This window comes from Oryzias melastigma, unplaced genomic scaffold, assembly GCF_002922805.2.
Source record: "Oryzias melastigma strain HK-1 unplaced genomic scaffold, ASM292280v2 sc00336, whole genome shotgun sequence".
NCBI lineage: Eukaryota > Metazoa > Chordata > Actinopteri > Beloniformes > Adrianichthyidae > Oryzias > Oryzias melastigma.
The window spans coordinates 109,561-119,237 of NW_023416936.1; positions in this window are offsets into that span (position 1 = coordinate 109,561).

Sequence of the window (9,677 nt, forward strand, 5' to 3'; positions counted from 1 at the left end):
CCTATTGCATGTTTGTATGAGGAAGGGGATATGTTGGGGTCAGTTGGCAGACTGACCCCCGATGGCAGACCCCTGTCCCCCCCCCCGCGTTGGGCCCAAGTTCCCCCAGCTGAGATAAAAAACCTGATCAACCACTTCTGGAATAAAGCAGAAAAAGATTAATCTTATGGCTTGAATTGGGAACTTTTTAAATTTGAAGCAAGCAAATTTCTCAGACAATACAGAGCTAAACTTGCTAAAACCAAAGCCGCAGAGGAAGATGATTTAATTGCAAAAATCTCTTCATTGTTCTTGTATCGTCCAGAAGAACTTTCAGATGAGAACAAGCAACAACTTAGGCTTCTTCATAATAAATTGGATGACCTTTATCAACATAAAGCTCAGGGTGCATTTGTTAGGTCCAGGAAAAAGTGGCTTGAGGAGGGAGAGAAAAATTTCTGCATATTTTTTCCGTTTAGAAAAAAGCCGATCTAAATCCAACACAATTCATCAATTGGATATTAATGGCAATATTACAGATAATATAGAAATAATTTCCAAATTTTGTAGCAACTTTTACAGTAATGTATATGACTCAAAATCTAACGTAGAGACTGCAAAATGATTAATTTCTTCAGTAAATAATATTAGAACTATTAAAGTGTCAGTTACTGTGACAGCACACTTACTGTGGAAGAAGTTCCAGAATCCATTGCCATACTTAAAAACAATAAATCTCCAGGTACTGATGGTATGGTTGCAGAGTTTTATAAAACATTTTCTGCTCGATTAGCACCGTTTCTCTTAAAAGTATATTTAGAAAGCATTAAAAAATGTGTTCTTCCCCCAAGTCTCGCCCAAGGCCTTATCAGTCTGATTCCTAAGCCTAACAAAAATGTACTTTATATTGATAATTGGAGGCCCATCTGCTTATTAAACAACGACTACAAAATCCTGGCCTTAATCTTTGCGAATAGAATCAGGGATGTTCTAGATTTTAGTTTAATCATATCTAAAGATCAACACACTAGAACTCAATCACATTTTTTCCAAATTATCAAAAAAACACATAGCAAACTAAATCAATGGTTACAACGATATTTAACACTAAGAGGAAGAGTTTTACTTTCTAAAGCTGAAGGTCTGTCCTAACATATGCAGCTCTCCCTTTATGTAGACAATAAAACATGCCAGGATATTGACAGAATGCTCTACAACTTCATCTGGAAGAATCACACGCTTTACATAAGAGAAGCATTGCGATGAACTCATGAAAATGGAGGACTAAGATTTTAGATTTCACCACTCTAAATAATACTTTCAAAATTAAAAATCCAGTCTCACTATGGAATGTTATTCCTCACTTTATTTTTCCCAAATTTTATGGCTTAAATTTGATCCTAAATTGTAATTATAATGTAGATAAGGTCCCAGCAAAACTTTCCCAATTCCACAAGCAGGTCCTGTTAGCATGGTCTCTAATCTATAAAGACGATTTCTCACCTCATAAGGGCATAATATGGAACAATAGAAACATTTTATGAGTCACTTTTCTTCAATAATTGGGTGGAAAAAGAAATGATCTTAGTAATTCAACTTTATAATATAAATGGGCAATTAATGTCTTATTCAGAATTTCCAAACACTTTTCAGATTGCCGTCACACTAAAGGAATATGCCATAATACGTGATGCAATTCCATCCGGTATAATAATGCTTCTCAAAAGTGCGTACACTCCTTTTCTTCTTCTATTTTCTCTTAATAATCCTTTAGATTCTGAAGTTGGGAAAATCTCTTTTTCAGACCACAAGCAAAACAATAGAAACATTCGCATTTAATTTCAAAAAGATTTAATTTCTAGAGATGTTCTGCTCGAGCAGATAGCTCGACTCTGTATCGAGTCTTTCTAAGCGGAAGTGTCGCTGGTGGAGTATCGAGCGCTCGCTTCAGGTCGCTGATGATCACGTGACTTTCCAAATGAAGCTTAATTTCGTCACTTGCGCATTTCCAACCACCCGCTGCAGTTTTGAATTCATTGCAGGGTTTTCAATAAGTCCGTTCACTCATCCTGTGTTTGTGCCCTTAAGAGAGTAGTGGTGAGTCAGTCCCAGATATTTTATTTTTTCTATAAACTGCCGCTCGTTTCACTCGCAGCACAACAGACAGAGAAAGCCGAGCACACCCGTAGCGGTATCGGTAAACGTTAAAGCTGCTGCACATCCAGGGGACCCCAGAAAGGGAGGAAGAAAAACATAATATGTTGAAAAATACTTTTGTTTTTGGTTGAGAAGGCGAATTTAACCTGTGATCTAGCTGTTTTTTTCTTATATCTAAATGTCTAAAAATTAAAATGCGTGAGTAGATATTTATCACTGGAGAATCCACAACTATTATGTTGGCGCAGTGGTGAGAGTTCTCACCTTTTGATGAGAAGATACCTGGTTCAAGGCCCGCTTACACCAAAGTCATTTTTATGAATGACCATGAATGGTTAATATTTAAGTTTTAAGAAATAAAATAAATAAGTATTTGTTCCAGGCAGTTATTATGTTTGTTGTGGATGGTGGGGGGTATTTGGATTGGCAACTTTTATTGTGATTGATTGAAATATTTTTTTTCTTTTTGTTTTACACATTTTAATTAATATTTTTGTTGTGGTTACAAGGTTTTTGTTAGCTTGTATTTGTTTAAATGGAAAATATGTTAATACATTGTTTAAAATAGGATTGCTGTATTTGGTATTTATGATTTATTTTTTGTATTAACAGATCATTTTGTGCATCATTTTATATTATTGTTGGTAATAAATTAATTAAAGCAACAACACAATCTAAAGAGGTGACTTGGAGCCTAAAGGTTGACTGTTTTTAGTGAACCGAGCCAGAGGAGACGGTTTTCTAAGGAAAGCCCGAATTCCCTTTAATAAAAGAGCAGAGGAGACCCTGCTGGTGTTGTTGCTATGGTTAGATTTCTTTATAAACAGGGTCACATTTTTAGTCAGTTTGGTAGAACATTTCATTCACTGGCATTTTCATTCAGAGATACCTAACGTTTTTTCATATGAATAAATGTATGCCCACATTCAGAAGATAGGCTGACATATTAGCAGTTCCACAATGATTTCACTGCTCTATTAATTTTATGAAATGTGGTATTTTAAAGATATCCCTCATTCTTTTTAAACCCATCTTCCAAACAAACAGTACTTGCTCTACACATTTTAATCAAAATGTTAATGTGACATAATCTTTTTTTGAATATTTATGAAAGATACAGATTTTAAAAATAAAAGTTTGACTGCTACAAATGACTTAACATAAATAATGACTTTTTTTTCCTTCCATAGAGCTGCAATTTTGTTTTCCGGCCAACAGATGTCACTAGTTTTTAATGTGTCAAATGCTTCACAACCCTGAACCACTTCAATACAATTTGGTTCAATTCGGTTCAGTGGTTCAGAAAGCTTTGGTTTCTCCGTCTCTATTAATTTCTGTTCCACATGTTGAGTCTTACTGGAATGGATTTGGTAATAATTTGGATTGAAAAAAGATTTGGATCATTCCTATTAATCTGACGAAGAGGCTGAGACGTTTGGATCCATATGCAACAAGGTTTTAATGATGACGAGGAGCAGGTGAACACAAGGCAAGGCGTAGTCAGGAAACAGTCCAGGGTCAGAGCAAGGTGCGAGGCAGGAGATGAATAAACAGGCAGGGGTCAAACACAGAGAGGCAAACAGAGTATAAACGCTCGGACTGAATGTACCAGGGAAACAATTCAAGAATTCGCATGGAGCAGAGTGTAGAGCAGGGTTAAATACAGTTTGGTGATTAACTTGAATGGGAAACAGCTGGTGAAGGCAGGAGTGGCAGGCAGATGCATTATGGGACATTGAGTGAGGAAGGGAACAGATTTAGTCATTACTCTGGTGAGGGCTCTCTCTGGTGGATCGAGGAAGTCACTGCTGGTTGAGCCCTGACAATTAAGTACCTAATAACAAATAAGGTCAGAGAAGTTTCATTTAAGATTTTACACAAGTGTCATCCTGCTAATCACTACTTTACTACTACTATTTAAAAGAGACATTGATACTACTAACTGTTCATTATGTGAAGGCCACCCAAGGACTGTCAACCATCTTTTCTGGATCTGGACTTTTTGGAGGGACTTCTGCAGATATGGTATTGATCATTTTGAAAAGAACTTTAATTTGAAATGGGAAAATGTTTTATTGTTTCTTTAGAAAGCAGCTAAAAGAAGATCTTTATTTTATAATAAATTTGTTAATCATAATGGCAAAATGTTATATTCATAAGTGTAAATACAGTAAGAAACCTGCATTTGTACATTTCTATAAGGATTTTATTTTTTACCTAAACCTTATAAGTGACTCTACTAACAAAAAGGCACTGAAACAATCAATATTTGTACAATGTATGGCTTGATTGATTGTCAATAACGTCCCCTGGCTCAGTTCAAATGTGTTCATATTGTTCTTTGTTGTATACTGTTTGTATACTTTTTTGTGAATAAAAAAAAAAAACAGTCTCATAGTCCTGACTTGACATATGTGCGTCGGCAAAGGAAAGTGTTTCACGATCGAGGAAATAAGCAGAGTAAGCTGCGCTTCTGGAGTGAGAGAATGTCATTAATTGGCGTTCCAGAAAAATATGAAGTTGCATAATGCCGTACGGCAGGTTACCGAAGTAAGCTGTGCCATTGATGGGAAGGGCTCTAGCTAGCAAGGCTAACGTGGTGTTCTGGAAGGCTACAGAGCTGCAGGACGGCAGGGGAGACAACATTAGCTACGTTTACATGGCCCCAAGTAATCGGAACAAACGCCTGATCAGAACAGAAATGCCCCATGTAAACGCATTGTTCGGAATACTCTGGCCCGACCAGACTCTTTCTGACTCATCGAAACGGCTGGTTCTGTTGTTGGTTCCAAGCTAGCCAGCTTAGAGGAAGTGGCGAGAGACAGAATGTTGGCTAAACTGCTGACCATCTTGGACAATCGCTCCCACCCTCTTTGAAACTGTGGACACACTTAGAAGCAGCTTCAGCTGTGGACTCTTGCAGCCCCGCTGCTCTAAGGAGCGGTACAGGAAGTCATTCCTGCCATCTGCCATTAGGCTATGTGACTCCTCCTTTTCTAAAAGGTGAAAGGAAAATACCTTGGTGCTTTTTCTTAGGCTCTTTTTTTACATCTTTGTACATGTGTGTATATAGTCTTTTTCTGATGCTATGTGTGTACATTTGTTTATATTTATATTCATTCTGCTGCTATGACTACTTATATTTATAAGTTAGTTAAATTTTATTGACCATTTGAATTTATTGATCTTTTACCAGTTTATTGGTGTTTTGTGCTTTTCATTATTAATAATTGCTGCTTCTACAACTGAATTTCCCTGCGGGGATAATTACAGTTGATCTTGAATCTTGAATATGTTATCGTTTATATTAAAACGTAGCCGTGAAAGTTCTTTTGATGGATAGATATTGTTTAGTATTTTAAAATGAGTTTCTTTAACTTTGGGAAAAATTGGAAATTTTAGATATAAGGTTCTTAGTTTATTTACTATATCCGGATCATATTTATATAAAATATTATTTTTATTAGGTTTTCCAGTAAAAATATTTTCCTTCAAAGTTGTTATTATTAGATTACTATATTTTTTATCTGCTATTGGGATGCTTTGTATTATTAATGATGGTAATTGTGGTGTTACAGTTTGATATAATAGTGCACCTTTTATCAAATAAATATATTCCAAAGGAATAGCTTTGATTACCTTTGCATGAAGTGATTTTTGTGGAATAAAATAATATTTTTGACAGAACTGCTCATAGGTGAGAAAATGACCTTCATCATCCAACATATGAAGTTCAGACCAAATATTCTTTTCATACCATTCACTGAGAAAAAGTGATTTGTTCCCGTGTAATATATATATATTGTTCCGCAGAGTGACAGACTGTGGGGAAAAATTATGAACATAAATTATTTTCCAATAGAGCAGAATTTGTTTATGGAAGTTTGATAGTTTAACTGGTAATTTGTTTACATTGAAATCTGCTTTGAGGAGAAATTCCAGCCCTCCCATTTTATTAAAAATGTATCGAGGGACACAGAACCAAAATGAATGAGTGTCTTTGAGCCAAGACTTAATCCAGTTCAACTTTAACATGCCATTAAGACAGTCAAAGTCAATTACATTTAATCCTCCATCCTCAATGTTTTGAACCGTAAAAGATTTTTTCATATATTGCGGTTTATTCCTCCAAATGAAATTAAAGTTTATTTGATTGATTCTCTTAATTAATTTATTGTGAATATCAGTTGAATGTGCGGCTGGGTGGCTCAGTGGGCTAAGTGATGGCCTGGTACTCAGGAGCCCTGGGTTTGATTCCAGGGTTGTCCACTGATCTCCACCCAGATTGGGTCCTTAGACAAGACCCTTGATGCTGCTGCCTAACTGGGTCCCTGTGCCCCTCAAGTACAGGGTTGTGTCAGGAAGGGCATCCGGCGTAAAAACTCTGCCAAATCACTGATGCGAAACAGTGGGTGCTGTTACGCTGTGGCAACCCTGAAAGGGATAAGCTGAAAGTGAAAGAAGATTGTGAATAGCAGTTGAATAAGCAGGGTAAATGCATCTTGATAGACATTCCATTTTAGTTAAGTAAATTCGTCCAAAGATTGATAAATCTCGCTGTAGCCAGGAGTTCAGTTTAGATTTACATTCCTTGAGTTTTGATTCCATATTTAAAACCTGGCCTTGATTTTGATCTTTAGAGAGCTAAATTCCCAAGTACTTTAATTCAGATTTAATGGGAATATTATCAATTTCTGTTAAAGTAGTTTCGTGAATACAAAATATGTCATGGCTACAGAACACCTTAGAGACCCAGACGCTGGAACCCGGAAGAAACACAGCGGGAGACGAGCGTGGCAGGTAAGAAATTTAATGGTGAGCAAAGTAGGTTGAGCGTGAGCAGAGCTGGAGGTGGTTTCCAGGTGTGAGGTAGAGGCTGGTGGCGTCACTGGTGGATTCCTCCACAGGAATGGGTGGCGGTCATGAGTGGAGGTTCGAGGAACAGAGGCAGAGGCTCGTGGTGTGACCGCAGGAGAAGAGCGAACTGGGGATCCGGGCTGAGGTCGATTCTGGCGACCACTCGTGGTAACGAATTCCTGAGGGTGAGCAGAAAGAGCATTAGACAAAGTCCTGGGGTTACGTGGCAAAACAAAGGCTAGACGAGGAGACCAACTATGCACCATCAGGGGCAACGGACTGGCGAGGAATGATGATCCTGGAGCTCCTTAAGAAGGCAGACGAGGTGATGAGGTGAGTGGTCGCAGCTGGGGATAATCAGCAGCCAAGTGGAGAGGACAGGGGGAGGAGACTGACAGAGACACCATGACAGTACCCCCCCCACAAAGACCGCCTCCTGGCGGTCAAGGGCGGCAACCGGGTGGGTACGGTAGAAATCCGAGATGAGCGAGGGGTCCAGAATCAGGGAGCGGGAGATCCAGGAATGCTCCTCAGGACCGTAGCCCACCCAGTCGACCAGGGACTGGAATCCGCGACCCCGACGACGGACTGGGGGTGGTAGCCGGAAGTGAGACTGACTGTGGCCCCTAAGGCAGAACAGAAGGCCTTCCAGACTTGGGACGTGAACTGGGGGCCACGGTCAGAGACATTGTCGACTGATATCCCATGGTGGCGAAAAACATGGTTGACCATGAGGTTAGCAGTCTCAGTGGCGGTAGGGAGTTGAGGAAGGGGGATGAAGTGAGCCATCTTAGAAAAACGGTCAACAACAGTGAGGATGACTGTGTTACCGTTAGACGGGGGGAGTCCAGTGATGAAGTCCATGGCCAGATGAGACCAGGGGTGGCTGGGAGTAGGCAGAGGATGGAGCAGGCCTGCAGGAGCAGAGGATGAAGATTTCGAACGGGCACAAGTGGAGCAGGCTGCGACGTACTCTCGCACGTCTTTCTGCATGGCTGGCCAATGGAACCTCTCTTGGATGCGACTCAGGGTCCGGTGCATTCCCCCATGGCAGGCTAAACGGGAGGCATGACCCCAGGTGATGACCTCTGAGCGCAGTTCAGCTGGAACAAACAAGGTACCTCTCGGGACGGGAGGGTGGTCCTTGATATTTTGCAGGGCTTGGAGTACCTTGTTTTCCACGTCCCAAGTAAGGGATCCAATGATGCAGGTGGATGGCAGGATATTGGAGGGGGTGTGTTCCGAAGGGCTGGACTTCCGGGACAGAGCGTCAGTCTTGACATTACGGGATCCGGGTCTGTAAGTGATGAAGAAGTTGAAACGGTCAAAAAAGAGACACCAACGAGCTTGCCTGGAGTTGATTCTCTTGGCGGAGCGGAGATAAGCCAGATTTTTGTGGTCGGTCCATACGATGAACGACTGCTCAGCTCCCTCCAACCAGTGACGCCACTCCTCCAGCGCCAACTTGATGGCGAGTAGCTCCCGGTTCCCGACGTCGTAATTTTGCTCCGCTGGGGACAGTTTGCGGGAGAAGAAAGCACAGGGTTTGAGCTTATCAGTGGAGGCTTCTTTTTGGGAGAGGACAGCCCCTACGCCTGAGTCCAAGGCATCCACTTCGACTATGAATTGTCGAGATGGGTCAGGTTGGATGAGGATGGGGGCGTTAACAAAAAGGCTTTTGAGTTTGTCGAAGGCTTGCTGAGCTTCAGTGGACCAGACGAAGGGACGGCTAGTAGACGTAAGACGAGTGAGGGGAGCGGCAATGCTGCTGTAGTTCCTGATGAAACGTCTGTAGAAGTTAGCGAACCCGAGGAACTGCTGCAGTTTTTTCCTGTTTTCAGGAGGTGCCCTGTTGGTGACTGCCTCAATCTTAGAAGGGTCGGGACGAATGCAACCGGCCTCAATGATATGACCGAGAAACTGGACGGTGGATACATGGAACTCACATTTCTCGTGCTTGACATAGAGTTGATTTTCCAGTAACCTTTCGAGCACCAGACGTACATGGTGTTCATGCTGGGCCTGATCGTGAGAGTAGATGAGTATGTCATCAAGGTACACAAAGATGAAACGATTGAGGAAGTCTCGGAGGATGTCGTTTACCATCCTCTGGAAGACTGCCGGGGTGTTGGTGAGGCCAAAGGGCATGACTAAATATTCGCAGTGCCCGAGGGGGGTGTTAAAAGCAGTCTTCCATTCGTCTCCATCTTTGATGCAAACTAAATGGCAGTTTTTGAAGTATAAAGCTCTTGGTAAAATTGATAAATTTTTGCAGAAATTTGGTTTTCATCTGTAATTTCTGAGTTGTCGACAATTAGGGAGTTAAAGGTGTTTTTTTCCTCTTTTTTCTCTTCTTTTTTCCAAATTACAAAAATAAGAAGAGTTCTTTTCTCCTTCTTCTATCCATTTAGCTCTGGGTCTTACAAAGGCCCCACAAGCTTTTTGAATATACATGTTATCCAATTGAGTTTGTAGATGGGATATTTCCTGTCTGTCCTCGCCATTTAGATCAGGTTTACTACAAAAACTATTCAATGACGTCACCATTTCCCATTCTTGCTTTTCTCTGTCTCTTTTCACAATTTTACTAAATGTGATGGTGAATTGATGGATTTTATATTTTAAGAATTCCCATTTTTCAACAGCATGTTTTAGCTCATTAGAGTTTGTTATTTTTTAATTAG